The sequence below is a fragment of the Cervus canadensis genome, chromosome 11, assembly GCF_019320065.1.
Source record: "Cervus canadensis isolate Bull #8, Minnesota chromosome 11, ASM1932006v1, whole genome shotgun sequence".
NCBI classification, from domain to species: Eukaryota; Metazoa; Chordata; class Mammalia; order Artiodactyla; family Cervidae; genus Cervus; species Cervus canadensis.
Genome location: NC_057396.1, coordinates 65,733,548 through 65,749,945, shown reverse-complemented (window position 1 = coordinate 65,749,945; position 16,398 = coordinate 65,733,548). Strand labels below are relative to the sequence as shown.

The 16,398-nt window shown below is 37.7% G+C and overlaps 1 protein-coding gene across 2 annotated transcripts in view; it reads left to right on the top strand.

Annotated features, from left to right (window-relative positions):
* Positions 1 to 16,398, top strand: part of LRRC4C (leucine rich repeat containing 4C) — a 1,342,213-nt gene that overhangs the window by 257,532 nt on the left and 1,068,283 nt on the right. For both annotated transcript variants that reach the window (XM_043482208.1, XM_043482206.1), the window contains exon 2: positions 6,106 to 6,295. The gene's annotated coding sequence lies outside the window, so the exon portion shown is untranslated. The remainder of the gene's footprint in view (positions 1 to 6,105; positions 6,296 to 16,398) is intronic.

Here is a 16,398-nt window from a genome sequence, read left to right as displayed (position 1 = left end):
GTGAAAACAAGTCATTTTTTAGAAACAGGCAATGTGAAACACTTGAAGCAAATTTGTGAGTTCCAAATTTGTATTCCTTATGTGATGGGAGGATGGCAAGTTGAGAACTTACCAACGTTCTAATATAAACTCCGAAACCATGACAACAATGAAGAGATGAATGTGAGCTGGCACTCCACGGATGTCTGCTGCTAACTGGGGCTCCTGAAGGAGACCAAAGTCTGTGTGGTTTAAACAGCATGTATATATTTTGTGTCACAGTTCTTGGGGCTGGAAGTCCAAGATCAAGGTGTTAGCAGCGCTGGTTTCTGGTGAGGCTGCTCTTCTTGGCGTGCTGGTGCTTTCATTTCCACTGTGTCCTCCTCACTCAGGGCTTCCTCTGTGCATTTTCCAGTTAACTCCTCTTCTTCTGATGAGAACACAGGTTCCATGGAATCAGGATCCCAACCTTATGGCATTGTCTGACCTTGATTACCTCTTTAAAGACCTTTTGTCCAAATACAGTCACACTGGGTATTAGGGCTTCAACAACACTGGGAATTTTTGAGGAGACAATTCAATCTATAAAACCTCCATGAAGATTCCTTAAGACATTTCAAGTCACATGTAGGGAGTCATAATTAAAGAGGATCAGAAAATTCAACAAATAGAATTCACACCCTAGAACAAGAAATAATAGAACTAGTCAGAGGAGACATTGAAGTAAACGTGTAAAAGTTTAAGTAGATACAAAAAAGAAAAAGAACCACAGGCATCAAACTTGAAGAAGGATCCCTATCTTGCTATCTTGCTATGAAGCACATGAGTTGTATGATTTGGAGGTTGTAAGTAAATAATTTGGTAAAGATTTGGATAATTGTAAATATTAGTAACATGAAAATAGATCTGTTTAAATAATTAGACACTCACCATGGGTGTAAAGATATGAGGAAGATAAGATAAGATACTACAGAAAACATACAACAGAATTTTTAGAAGAGGAGAATAAAGAAAAGTAAAAGATACAATGGCTCAGAATTTCCCTGGATTGAAAAGAGATATCAGCCTTTAGAATTACTGAGTATACTACATTCTTGACAGGATGATCAAAAACAATTCTACACGCAGATATATTGCCCTGAAACTTTAAAACTCACACAGTCATAAAAAAAGTTTTAAAAGCAGACAAAGATGAAATATCTATTACAATCAAAGGAATGAAAATTAGAATTACTGAAGACGTCTCACAGTCATGATAGAATGATAACTTTGAAGAGGGGATGGCATATACTTGTCAACCTAGAATTCTATACTTAGTCAAAGTATGATTCAGGGGAAGAAATTTAAATTTTTACAATGTTCTTAAAAATACTGTGACAATCAACAATTCATAGACTTTCACCAAAAAAAAAAAAAACAAAAAAAAAAACAAACATGGAAATCAGTAAGAAGAGACTGAATCCTCTCCTCCCCAAATAAGGATGAGATGGCTAGGAAATATTTTGATAAACATATAAATATAACCAAACTTGGACTGTAGCAAAGACTGATATATTATTAATTTTTGGTCATTTTGACAAGGTATTTTACAGGCACAAACAAGACAGCTTGATGTGGTACATTAGAAGAAGAACTGTAGTGTAAAGATACTCTAAAGCCTTATTTAGTTTGAGAAGTGATTAACATATTGATTATCTATAAACTCTTAAGTATATATGTTTAAAATTTTCATCCCTCCATTCATCACTATTTTGGGGATGCATTTGGGAGTAAGTTGCAGACATCAGTGTACTTCCCTTGAAATACATCAGCATATAAATCATTAACTAGAGGTCAATATTTGTATGAGTGAACACAAATGGAAAAGAAAGAATATTTTATATCCAGATAAGGAAAAGAGGGAGGAATAAGGAAGCTTGTATCAATCTAATAGTAGGATTAAAAAAATGGATACAAATGTTAGAGCCCCCCTAGAATATAATGGTTTCCTCTTGGAAGAAAAGGGAGTAAAATTGAGGAGAATTGCAAGTTGGACTTTAGCTTTTTCTAATATATCTGGAAAAATAAATCAATACAAATTGTTAAGCAAAATGTTAACATGTGCTAAATCTGTGGATAGATGAGATCTGCTAGTTGTAATGATCGGTATATTCCTATATGTTTTAAATATTATATTAACAAATTGTAAAACATACACTGGTGTAAGATAAAGCTGTGTTCTTATCCCATTCCTTACATATACTATGTAACTTGAGTAAAACTATTCAGTTTCTTTAGGTTTCAATTGCTTGCTATTTAAACGTATACATGATTACAATATTCCCTAACTTTCAGTATTGTTTTAACATTGTGAAGTGCATGATACAGTATTTGGAGAAAATATATGGTAACTGGTAGACATAAAATAGTTTATTTCATGTAGCAGCATGAAACCAAAGAGAGGAGAATTTTTAAAAAGGGAAAGGAGGTATTGTTTGTATCACATGCAAGCAAAATGTTCAAATTACTGAGACTGACCACTGAATTTAACTCTCATGAGGTCATTGATGAAGTTTTCCTGAGCAGTTTGGGGAGATTAATAACAGCAGAAGAATACAGACAAGGGTTGAAGGGGGGGAAGGACAGATAAGAAAAGTTTGCAGTATCTTGTTTGAAACAAGAAGGCAAGGAAAAATGGCCTACTTATTTATAAAAGCAAGAGAGAAAACAGGAATTTTAAAAACAGGAGGCTGCAAATGTGATCTAATTTAAATAGTTCAATTGTGAAGGAAAATGGGTCAGTGAGGAGAAGAAGACAGAGGGTCGTGCCTCTGTGTGTGTCTGTGTGTATAACGGTAAGGATTTTGGCATTTAACAGACTGAAAGGAGAGACCCAATAGCAAGGGGGAAAGTGGAAATGTTGGAGCAAAGTAGACCCTGATGCAGCAAGGTCCTAGAAGAGACAGTGTGCATGCTCAGTCGTGTCTGACTCCTGGGGACCCTATGGTCTGTACCACGCCAGGATCCTCTGTCCATGGGATTTTCCAGGCACGAATGCTGGATTGGATTTTTATGCCCTCCTCCAGGGGATCTTCCCCACCCAGGGACTGAATCCGTGTCTCCTGTGTCTCCAACACTGCAAGCAGATTCTTTACAACTGTGCCACTGGGGAAGCCCAAAAGAAGACAGTAGGGGTAGGAATTAAGAACCCAGGTGGAAGAGTTGGCCTTAAGCAAGAGAGAGTCACCTGTCTGAGCTTAGAAGTTGAATGCATGTGCTGACCTGTGAGTGAAGGACGGTGAGGGTGTTTATGACTCTTACCTTCAAATTTGTCTCTGAAAGATTGAGGCAATTCTTCCACTGAGCAAGTGCATATATTTTTGTTGTTGTTGTTGTTTGTGAACTTGGTCCTTCTCAAGAATAAGGACTCAGGCATCGAAATACTCCATAAAGGACGTTCCCTCCAATGAGCAAATTAGATTCAGGCTCAAGTCTCCTTCTCTAAAGTGGGTTTTTTGTATGTGAAGCATCATTGTTTGAGACCTCAAGTCACCACACTCATTTCAGAAAGGCACGAAAGGTCCACGGAGGGGACTGAGGTGTGAGAGTTCCTGGCTCAGCCTTTTGGGAAATAAATAGGCACCAAGACTCCACATTTTCATGTCCTCTACGAAACCGGTTTTCCAAAAATAGACTCGCACAAGCTGTAGTCACAGTTGAATGTCATGTTTCTATTATTGCGATGACATAAAATCATTAAACCGCTGCTAGTAGTAAAAGCAGTCATGTCTGGGAATAGAACTGCTCTGTGCCCATTCAGAGGGAATTGCATTTTAAATGACACATGCGGAGCGAGGACGGGAGGGGCAGGGACTGAGGTGTGACTTCCACAGCCATTTCTGACACGTCCTCCTTTGATCCTGCTGTAGCAGGCACTTAATTTCTTTGTTCTGAAAAGTGGTGTCGTGGTGACTGGAGTGCATGAACACAGGTTGTAAGAAGGTTTCAATTTTTTTGAGTCATCTGCTAATTTTTAATAATATTTTCTATATTTAAAGTACTTGAAAAAATATTAAAAGTTCCTAATATCAGGTTTCAACTCCTGCCTTCCTAATTTCACAAAGTTTTCTTTTTTTTTGCCTAGACTTCTTTGTATATCACAAATATCATACAAGCTGAATGATATGTCAGGCATGTGATCTCAGTTAATCTCCATACAACCCAATGAGATAGCTGTTACTGATAATATTATCGTCGACAAATGAATGAACCGGCATCTTGAGACTGAACTCAATCTTTTCATATCAATTGGGATTCAAACTCACATCTGAATAAAAATGGTTGAGATTTAAAAGATACACTGAGGCAAATGTTACTTTAAATTCTGAACCTATTAAAGAATGGACAGGGAAGTTTTGACTTCCCTAGAAATTCAGATATTTAATTTTATTACTAGAAAAGCTGTGTTGGGAAACACACTTGGTACATAAGGCCAAAACAGATTTCCTATCATCCCCCTAAAACGCCTCTGGCACCTTGTGTGGTGAGAGGTATAGTTGCAAGTGGGTTTCCCAGGTAGCTCACTGGGTTAAGAACTTTTCTGCCAATGCAGGAGATATGAGACACATGGGTCTGATCCTTGGGTCAGGAAGATCCCCTGGAAGAGGGCATGGCAACCCACTCCAATATTTTTGCCTAGAAAATCCCATGGACAGAGGAGTCTAGCGGGCTATGGTCCATAGGATCACAAAGAGTTGGACATGCCTCAAGCAACTCAGCCGACACACACACAGTTGCAAGCAGGAATAAAGCCTGCCTCTCACCTTCCAAAAGCAGATGGTACAGGTGCTCCCATCCTATACAATAGAGCTACCCCTCTTCTTGTGGAAGGGAAATGGTCAGAGGTGTAGGATTGGATTTCAGCTTAACACCTCCAAGAGAGCCAGAGGTTTATCAGTAGAGGAAGTAAACCATTCACCCTGGACATGGCACAGACTGTCTCATGGCATCTTATTTCTGTGAATTGGATTAGTTTCCTACACTTAGGAGTCTTTTGATCATTCTTGTAATGGGCTTCATAAGAGTAACAAGTGTGCTAATCAAACCTAGACAAAACCCCAGGAAGCTCGCATACTAGGACTGATGAAGGAACATTACATTGGAGGCATTCACCACAGTAGAGGTCCATGCTCTCCATTTCCCACTGTACTCTGGAGGGCACACCCAGGAGTCTAGTAAATCTAAGCATAGAGTACCAGAAGGCTTTTAAGAAACTAATTAGCTAAGTAATAGTCCCTCCCCAGCCATGATTAAAAGCCAGAATCCATCAGCTATAAGTACGGCATAGTCTTAGCTCCAAGTCTTATTCTGCCAAGTTTGACATCCATAGTTAAGAGAACACAGACTTCTTCCTTGACAGGATCAGTGTCCCACTTTGTCACACTTGAACGTGGCTGCATCAGCAACATCAGAATTTTACTAGAGCTGATTGCTTAAGGATTTTGCTGGAGCTAATTTCCAAATATCTGCAGGAGGCCAACGACTTCTTTGGGAGGCTGGCATATGGAGAATATGTCTTGGACACGCCAATTTTTGCTTGTCAGTGTTGGCTTGATTTTTGTCTTCTTATAACACCATGATGCTTAGTACTGTGTGTTGCAATATATAACTGTTGCATAAAAGAAATAATACACAGACGAGTGAATAAATGAATAAATAATTGTGTAGGAAAAAAGTATAGTCACTTGGGCTTTCTCTCATACCACTTCTCCATTTCTCATCTGTCAAGAGGTTCAAACAGATTCCTAGGCACTAGTTAGGAACAGAAGCTTAAATATCTTCTTAAATAAACCTCCCTTATTTGATCTGAAACTCAAAATCACTTCATTGTCAAAGAATCCTTACCACATCAATTATGGAGTCACAGACTATGAAATAAGTGTTCTCTGAATCTCTTAAAGAAAACTCTCGAGTTTATCTTTTAGTTCCTTTTGAGATGTGATTAAAAAAAAAAAAACTCCCTTATTTGTATTTAAAAAATCCTGTGGAATTAAATCCTAAATTCTAATAATAGCATTTTTGCACGTTTGCTATGTGTGGGTGCTGTGATAAACACTTGACATAGATTATCTCATTTAATCCTCACAGAAACCAAATGAAGTGTTTACTGTCATTATCCCTATTTGATGAAGAGGATACTGAGACTCACAGAGAATTCATAACTTGTCCAAGATCGTCTGATGTCAAGTAATCAAGAGTGAATGACCGCGAAGCACACATACCAGCCGAGACCAACCTTGGATTGGGGGAGAAACTTCCAGAGCCAGAGCAGCAGCAGGTAAGCCAGCTTCTCAATGTCAGATGCACAGGGAATGGGTGAGTAAGACATCAGACTTGAAAGGGGCCCCAGTCTTGAGCTGCGGGGCTCATAAACTTCATGGTTGGGGGAACACCAGCCCTTCCTCTAGAATGGTTTGGGCCTGAGGTCCAAACTTTGTGGTTATAGTTCTGTGATGTAGCAGAATTGTAGCTTCCAGCAGTGATCGTCAACCTCAGCATTCTAACAGAGGATTTATATTTTGGTGTGATCAGAGTCCAGGACCCAAGCCTTTTGTTTAGGTTATTGACCTTCAGTTGGGTTCTGTCTCATCAGCGTTTGATCAGGAGGCCTGCTTAAGTACTCAGTTGTAGCCAGTTTCCATATCTTTGGGTTTTAATTTCCAAAAGATGCTGCTCTTTGAGGGAGTCGGGGATGACAGCTGTCTCTCTGAAGAACCTAGCCTACTGGGTATCCGCGTCAATCAAAGGAATCCTTGCCTATCACTTAGCTATTACATGGTGGAAGCATTATTCAAGTATCACAGTCTGATGCCAGGGTCTTCCCAGTCTTGAAAGATTTGCAATAAGAACTTGATATAACTACCTGTATGTCCATTTTAGATAGTATTATAGTCTATAGTATATATTTCTCCTGTCATAATTTTTTTCTTTTGTTCTTAGTTGGCCATTTAAAATACATCTGCATTATCCACCTATTTCTAGCCCCTATAATTCACCATCTTGATACTCGGGGCTCTGTTAGCATGGGAGATTTCCCTTGGCTGTGAACCATCAAAAGAGAATATATTGCTGAGTGTGGAACTGATAGACTTTTTTACTAGAGCACCTGGGGATGCATGATGGCAGAATCGTAAGAGGTAGAGTTCCTTCAAAGAAACAAGTTCAAATTCAGAGTTTGTGACTTTTGTGCTAGGTATGGGTCTCTTTAGGAGATTTTAAGCTATAGACAATAATATTAAGAACTTGTCTTTGCATCAGTGGATTATGTGATTACAGTTCTTCGATACTTTGAATTCAGTTTGCTTGTCACAATGTCTCATTTCACTCTTTCAAATAGTTCTGACTTTAACTTTATGAATTTCTAGAGTTTATAAATACAGAATGTATTTACCTAATAGAAAACATCAGTAATATAGTAATAATATCACCTTTACTACCAAAAAAAGGTTCATGAAGTCAGAGGTGTAATCTGCTTTGTTGTATATACCCAGTGCATAGATACTAAAGCAAATTGTTGCTCAGTGAATGTTTATTGTTTTCCTGAGGAAAGTAAGAAATGACTTTATTAATTATTAAATTATTTGAATTGTCCTGGAATTTCAAGGTATTGGTTTAGTTGTGTTTATTCCTTGATTAGAGGTGAAAAGAAGGATTTTTCATACCAGGAATTCTTTGTGTATGAATTGGATGGGATGGGAAATGTGAATCTTTATTTTACTCCATTCAAATCATTTGGTTTTCATTGGTGAAAGGATTTTAAAAAAAACCACAAAACTTGTGATTGTAAGTATTTTTAAGTGTGTAGAAGTGTTTATGTGTGTGTGTCTGCACACGGGGAGGACACTTAATGATTTGAAAAATACACTCATTTCTTACGTGATCATCGTTGGTTTGGGATATACAATACCCTTCCAAAAAAGAGAAAAATAATGTTAAATAGGAAGGGACAGAGAAATCCTTACTTATGGATCTCTCCATTATAGATAATTATTCCCTATTAATTAAGATGCTAAGGACTTTTTTTTTTTTCTAATTGTATGTCCTTGAACAAGTTGCTTCATCTTCCTGTGTCTGATTTCCTCATTGATGGAAAGGGAATAATAGTAGGACTGACATCATGATCTTGTTGTGAAGAATCAGTGAATTACTACTTGTAAATCACATAGAGCAGTGCCCAGTGCAGACTAAGTACACAGCAAACATTATCATTACTGTTATTGTCATACGCTGATGAGTAAGACATCACCTTATCCAAGCAACTTAACACAGGTCAGGAGTAGATGATCTCTGAGGTTGGTGCCGATGTTTCATGATCCTATAGACAGCCTCTAAGACCCCTCTGTTATCTCAGTGAAAATATAGGTCAAACATACCAAAACGCATGCGAGGGACCACATAATGCCTGCTATGTCTTAATGAATTCAGTGCCCTAGGACCCCTCCAGTCCTCTTTGATATGTCTTCAGCCTCTGAGAATGGGCTTCCTTGGTAGTGTTGTACTGGAATTATCCCAAGACGGACAGTGGTGGTGGTGAGGAGCATTCTGTGATGGTACCCCTGAAACCTCAAATCATCAACTCTACTTGCAATCCCAGTTCAGCAGAGTTTGGAAGGAGCAGAGTGAGGTGAACACTTGATATTTTCTCCTGTCAACATTATTAAGTTATGGCTTGTGATGTTTCTGCTAGGCAAAAGTATATGGCAATGAAAAATAATATGGCTATACCTTTGCATCAAAACACACATACACAGCCAGTAGCCTTCAAGAAGGTGTGAAGACTCTTAGAGTATTAGTTGAAGGTAGTCTTGTGATTTAGATTTCTGTAAACTGGCTTTGGTGCCCTTCTCTGTCTTTCCCTGGCCCTTATCCGTTTGACTTTCTTCCCAATGACCCGCTCTCTGACTTTCTTTAGATAACTTGAAAATATTGACAGTAGGGATGCCAAAGGTGAAAGGGATCTTTATCCCCACTGAACTCCAAATAGCAATTCTCTTTTCTCACTCCCAGAGGAATGCTTGTAATCTTGTTGGAACTATTTCTGCTGTACTATCAAGTCTCCAGGAAAGAATAATGAACAAAGCCTTTCATTAACTACATTTTAATGAGCTTTGTTAAAAGGTCAACTTACCCCAGTCTCAAACTGAAAATAAAATAAAATAAAAAGTTTTTGACTTAGTAAATGAAATACACATGTAAAAGTCAAAATTTTTTTTTTTTTGGTCAAAATAATATGATGGGAACAATGTAGACTCCAAAGTTTGTAGGTCCAATGGCTTTTTTTTTTTTAATTACAAAATAAAAAACCCTTATCCTTACAAAACAGACATATACACAAAATATTGGGTTGGTCAAAGAGTTGCATCAGAGTTTTCCATACCATTTACAGAAAACCCAAATGAAAATTTTCTCCAACCCAAATCTATAAATATTTAAAGATAATTTCAAGAGATGTACTTGCTGAAGCCTATTCATTCAGATGTATCATATAGAAATGTATAAATCTCAGATCAAAATCCTTGCATTAACTGAGATCATTGCCAGACCCTTGCAATCAATTCATGACAAGACCCTACATGTGGTGAATGGGTTACAGTTAAACCTAGACTATAGGCCTTTCCAATCTTCAAGACAGAGAGATAGTGCCAAGGGTACCTGAAACTTCAGGGCTTTTTTCCTTTCATTGTGAGAAAGCATGACAATTTCCCCCACTAAACCACAGAAGTTGTATTTTCTACATGATTTTTTTAAAGCATTAAATGGATTGAATGCAGTGCGCTGAAGAACAACTGCTTTATTGATTCTTTAAGTAGATGTTTATTGAATACCACCTATTAACTGTGAGCCAGTGTATTAGAGATGGGTGATGTAATAAAGGTGATTAAAGTTGATTCTCTAACCTTGAGGAATTCATAGCTACACGGTTGGGGAAGATAGATGCCCAGGTAATGAAGTTGACTACCATATGCCACCTGTGAAGTCCTATGGGAGCACAGAGGAGAGCCAGACCAACTTTATTTGGAATGAAAAGCGTTCACTGGTGAGGGTGAGGACGCTGAACTTTGTGGGTTAAATGGAGTTCACCAAAACGAGGCCATGTCGCAGTGTCGTTTTGCTGGTAAATGATTTTCTGTTACAACATTTGTAATGGCTGCCATACTATCTCACAATGTGGATATAACACAGGTAATTTAATTGAGCCCTTTTTTTGTCATTGGGTTAGTGCATTTTTTGACAACTATAACAGCATTGAGATAAAGATTTGTGTGGTGAAATCATAGCACGTGACTGTGATTCTCCGAGAAAACAGCCCAAGATGTGAAATTACGGCCTCAAAGGACCAACGATTTTTTAACATGTAAATAATTTTTTTCAGGCTAAGATTATGAAAGAGTAGGACTTTAGGGTCAGACAAACTTGAGTTAAAAATATAAGCATTCCTTTTGTTGGTTATTGACCTTGAGCAAGTTGCCTAAGCTCCATTACTCTTAGTTTTTGCCTTTAAAAAATGAGAATCATGATACTTACTTTGAAGTACTGCTTAAAACTGTAGTAAAGTTTAATAAATACTTACTGAATCGCCTTCATATTTTTGACAATAGGTACCGGAAAGCTGCTAAATCCTAGCAATAAAATTCAAGTGTTCTAAATATTTTAGGTTACCGACATTAATTTCTAACAGGAAATGTGTGCTATACTGTGTGGTATAGTTGCACTCAATTCATTAAATGGCCTCCATTTCAAAAATCCTGACTTATTGTCCATATAAATAACTTTTAAACCGCTTGGCTCTGGTCTGAAATTTACTCCTAAAATATAGGAAATTTCCAGAACTGGATCAAGACCCAGAAATCTGGGATAAAAATCTGTATTCTTCCACTTATTTACTGTGTCATTAATCTCTCATCAGTATTTTCATCTGAAAAAAAGGAACATAAAGTTACATTTTCTTTCTGCTTCAACAAATCAGATGAGAAATATAAGAGAGAGAGAGATGTTACCTAGATCTCTAAATTGATATTCTGGTATGACCTATTATTCATGTTGGTTTTAATAATATGCCATGAATCTTTCTGCTTACTGAAAACAAAATAGGCGTCGTGCAAACTGTACACTTCTCGCATGCTTGTCAGTGTATCATGAGTTTTTCATTTTATATTGATGTGGGGCATTGACTTAAAGGATCCAGATTTATTTTTGAACTCTTGTCAGCACTCCATAATTAACATTGCCTAGAAGAGAAATGCTATTTTGCCTCTTGCATTATCAACACAACTGTCAGCAAATAAGGAAGGCATCTTCTTTACCATTATTATTGCTAATGTAAGAGGCAGAGAACAGCTGGATTCTCATCAGTGGGTTGTTAGAAGCCCTGGCATTTAGTTGAAATCTGCTTTCAATTTCTACCTACCTTTATCTGCTTTAAGAATGTATTCAAAGGGGAAACATCATTTTTATCCCAAAGACTATATTTGAACTCTTAATTTGAGATATTTACAGATCTCAAAGTTGTTTATCTCAGTGTAGCTTTTCCTCTATGACATAAAAATGCAAAGTTAATGTTGATTGCTTGTGGCTATTTTATGTATCTACTTTTACTGCCCTATTCTCTCTGTGTCCTAAATTCTCTGTCGTGTTACAGTTGCTCTCTGTTCTCCAGTCTGGCTTAAATTTATAATGGCAATGGGTAGAAATAATCTTTTAAATGAAGAACTGGAAGGGCTAAAATCTTGCTGCAATAAAAGGGCAATGCTATAGCTCAGTTATTTGCTCTTTAAAAAGGAAAAAAAAAAAAAAAATCTGTAGCCTCTATAGTTACAGCGTGCCAAAATTAGGTAGTCTGTATGGTAATTTTGTTAAATCAGTTTCTTTTTTATACTGCATATGTGGTGGGATCGTGAAATAGTGCATCCGCTTTGTAAAGCAGGTTGGCAGTTTCTCAAGATGTTAAACATATGATTTAGAAATCCTGCCCGTAGGTACATATCTAAGAGAATTAAGTATTTATATCTCTGCACAAAATTTTGTACGTGAATGCTCTTAGCAGCATTATTCATTATAAAGTGGAAACAACCCACATGTCTATCAACTGATGAATGAATAAATGAATCATACTATATCATAAAATGAAAGAGTATTTCACCACTAAAAAGGAATGAAGATCTGATACATGCTAAAACATGGGTGAACTGTGCAAACACTATAGGCAATGAAAAAAGGTACATACAAATGGCCACATATTATATTATTCCATTTTAAGAAGTGTGCAAACCTGACAGATATATAGAAACAAAAAATAGATTGCTAGTTTCCAAGGGTGACAGGCAAAGGAGAATGAGGAGTGATTGCTAATGGGTATGAGGATTCTTTTTTGAAGTGATGAAACGTTCTAAAATTAGATACTGGTGACCATTGTACAACTTGGTGATTATGCTATTCAATAAAACCCCTGGATTATATATTGTAACAGGGTGACTTTTTGGTATGTGAATATCTTAGTAAAGCTCAGATAAAAGGTAACATATATCCATTAATTAAAAAAATGGAAATTGGAAATGGTGGAAATGAGTGGGAAAATCGTGACTACATAGTTTATCATCTTAAGCCTTTCAGGTTTAACATTCAGTATAAAGTATTTTTATTTTAAATGACTTTGGAGTTAATTATTTTAATTAAATGACTACAGTTTACTTAAGCATTTCTTTGCTTCAAGTATAGGTGATTGCCAACTCTTCACTAGTATAAAGTTTTTTTTTCTTTCTCTTCTTATTGGGAACTGGGAAAAGTGTCTGTGGTCACCAGTACACACTTGGTATCATGGTCAGTATTTTAGGACCTGGACATGTACTCTAGAAAATAACTAGCAGCTGGCGGCCTGGTTATCCTAATGGTTGTCCTCTCACATAGGTCACTGCTGTTTTTATAATTCATTGTAGATTCCTACAGACCTACAGTGACATGGCTAACAGTAATTGAAACTGATTTTCATAAACTCCTTATTTCGGGCAAAATGTTGGTGTCCATTTTTTTTATCATTGAAAACAGATTTCAGGACTTCTCATAGCTAAATGTGGCAAGCAGGTAATTCACAGACTTGTAGACAACAAACTCTGATAGTCTAGGTTGGAGAATAGGGCAACAGGTTAGTTGAAAGCTTCATGTGTCTTTTTACTAATGCAAGATTTAGTACAGTTAAGGATATTAAAATGAGATCAAACCAAATTTACAGGAGAATGAGCAAATGAGAATAGCAAATGGAGGTCAAAATGCACTTCCACAGTTCTCTGTTACACCAGTCAGAGCTACAAGGCAGGGACTTAATGCAAGTTGATGTGTAATTGTTCCAGTTTTAAAGCGATGCAATTCAGTTTACATCTGATTTCATTAAGGCTGTTGAGATGGCACTGGAGTAATTCAAAGAGAGTAGAAATGGGAGGGGTAGAGAGTGTGTGTACGGAAGTGTATTTTGATCCTGCACTTTATTGTTATAACACGCGTGGGTCTAGCAACTCTTTAACATGTAGTCTGTTATGATTTCATCTTGTATAACTGCGAGCTAACAGCTTTGCCTCTCAAAGAAGTGATGTGATCAGCCCACTAAACCTTTTGCCATGTGAGATATTCACTGTGTGGTGGATATGATTCAGAGTAGACTTAGACACACAGTCACGTGACGTGGGTTGCTTAAACCAAATTAAAAGGAGTGTGCTAACACTTTGTCAGTTTTCATCTCTTCTGCCTCATAGCTGTTTATAAAAAGGAGATGTTTGTATGAGAAGAGGTCCCAGTTGGGGATTAATGCCCAAGTCTTTACAAAATTTTACATAAAATAAACATTGTCCTAAGATTTGATGTGTTACTAAGTCATTTCATGGAGTAATTAACACATATCCTGTCATAATTCTATGAGAATATTTATATTATAGAGTTTACACTATATAGAAACTGAGAATCAAAGTGATTTTAGCTTCACAATAATCAAAGTGTAAAAACAAGAACTAAGAAAGAAAGTAAGAATATCAAATCTTATTTATGAAGCCCCTGTTCTAGCACTATTTGAGAAGATTCTAAAGTGTTAACACATTAAATCCTATAGAAGTCCCAGGAGGTGGACTTTGTTATTTTCATTTCACATAGAAGAAAGCTGAAGGTCCCAGGTCACAAGCCTAGGTTTTAGCAGATCTGCAGTTTAGCGCAACAGGCTTTACGATTTACATATTTACTGTAGACCATATATTCTAAACACAGTCATGATGTTGGGAAGATAGCCAGCTTGAGCTTTTGTTGTGAAGATGGAACCATCACTGTCTTGCTGATGTTGATCAGTTTCTTAATACAACAGTCACCCTCATGTTTTATTTGCTACATGTGTTTTCAAAAAGGTAATTCACTCTTGGGTCAGGGCACTGGGAAAGCCCAAAATCAAAAGTAATCTTGATTAGAAAAAAAATGCTGTGGAAAGGAAGACTAGCCTTTCTTTACATGTTCAGTATTGTTCCTGATGCAAACTCTCCCTCCACAAAATACTTCAATCCTTACCATACAATAAACAGACCAAAAGGTGAAGATTAATTGGCCGCATAGTAACTAGAGAAGTATATGGACTCGACAGCATCCACTAGAAGATGACCGACCACTTCAGCCCTCATCCTACAGTGGAAAAAATCAATGAAAATGCTGTCAGCCTCATTATTAGAGCACCACCCGCCATCTTTTCTAAATACTGCTCCTTCTTACTATCTAACCGTATATAATTCAAAATTATACATGCACCCCAATGTTCATTACAGCAGTATTTACAATAGCCAGGACATGGAAACAATCTAAACGTCAAACGAAAGATGAATGGATAAAGGTGATGTACATATATACAGTGGAATGAAAGGAAATGAAATTAGGTCATTTGCAGAGATGTGGATGGACCTAGAATCTGTCATACAGAATGAAGTAAGTCTAAAAGAGAAAAAAGAATCATATGTTAATGCACATGTGTAGAATCTAGGGAAAATAGTACAGATGAACCTATTTATAGGGGTATTTATAGTAATGGAGACACAGAACAGACATAGAGAATGGACATGTAGACACAGCAGGAAAAGGGAGGGTGGGACGAATTGGGAGATTAAGACTGACAGGTACACACTCAGTTCAGTTCTGTCGCTCAGTCATGTCTGACTCTTTGCGACCCCACGAACCGCAGCACGCCAGGCCTCCCTGTCCATCACCTACTCCCGGAGTCCACCCAGACCCATGTCCATTGAGTCAGTGATGCCATCCAACCATCTCATCCTCTGTCATCCCCTTCTCCTCCTGCCCTCAATCTTTCCCAGCATCAGGGTCTTTTCAAATGAGTCAGCTCTTCGCGTCACGTGGCCTAAGTATTGGAGTTTCAACTTGAGCATCAGTCCTTACAATGAACACCCAGGACTGATCTCCTTTAGGATGGACTGGTTGGATCTCCTTGCAGTCCAAGGGATTCTCAAGAGTCTTCTCCAACACGACAGTTGAAAAGCATCAATTCTTCAGCACTCAGCTTTCTTTATAATCCAACACTCACATCCACACATGACCACTGGAAAAACCATAGCCTTGACTAGAGAGACCTTTGTGGACAAAGTAATGTCTCTGCTTTTTAACATGCTGTGTAGGTTGGTCATAACTTTCCTTCCAGGAAGTAAGCATCTTTTAATTTCATGGCTGCAGTTACCATCTGCAGTGATTTTGGAGCCCCCCAAAAATAAAGTCAGCCACTGTTTCCACTGTTTCCCCATCTATTTGCCATGAAGTGATGGGACCAGATGTCATGATCTTAGTTTTCTGAATGTTGAGCTTTAAGCCAACTTTTTCACTCTCCTCTTTCACTTTCATCAAGAGGCTCTTCAGTTCCTCTTCACTTTCTGCCACAAGGGTGGTGTCATCTGCATATCTGAGGTTATTGATATTTCTCCAAGCAATCTTGATTCCAGCTTGTGCTTCCTCCAGCCCAGCATTTCTCATGATGTACTCTACATATTAGTTAAATAAGCAGGGTGACAATATACAGCCTTGACGTACTCCTTTTCCTATTTGGAACCAGTGTTGTTCCATGTCCAATTCTAACTGTTGCTTCCTGACTTGCATACATGTTTCTCAAGAGGCAGGTCAGGTGGTCTGGTATTCCCATCTCCATGTGTAAATAGATAGCTAGTGGGAACCTGCTATAAAGCACCGGAAGCTCAGCTTGGTGCCCTGTGGTGACCTAGGTGGGTAGGATGAGGGGGGTGTGGGGGAGGGGGGTCCAAGAGGGAGGGGATGTATGAATACATGTGGCTAATTCACTCTGTTGTACAGCAGAAATTAACACAACATTGTAAAGCAATTATAGTTCAACTTAAGAAAAAAATC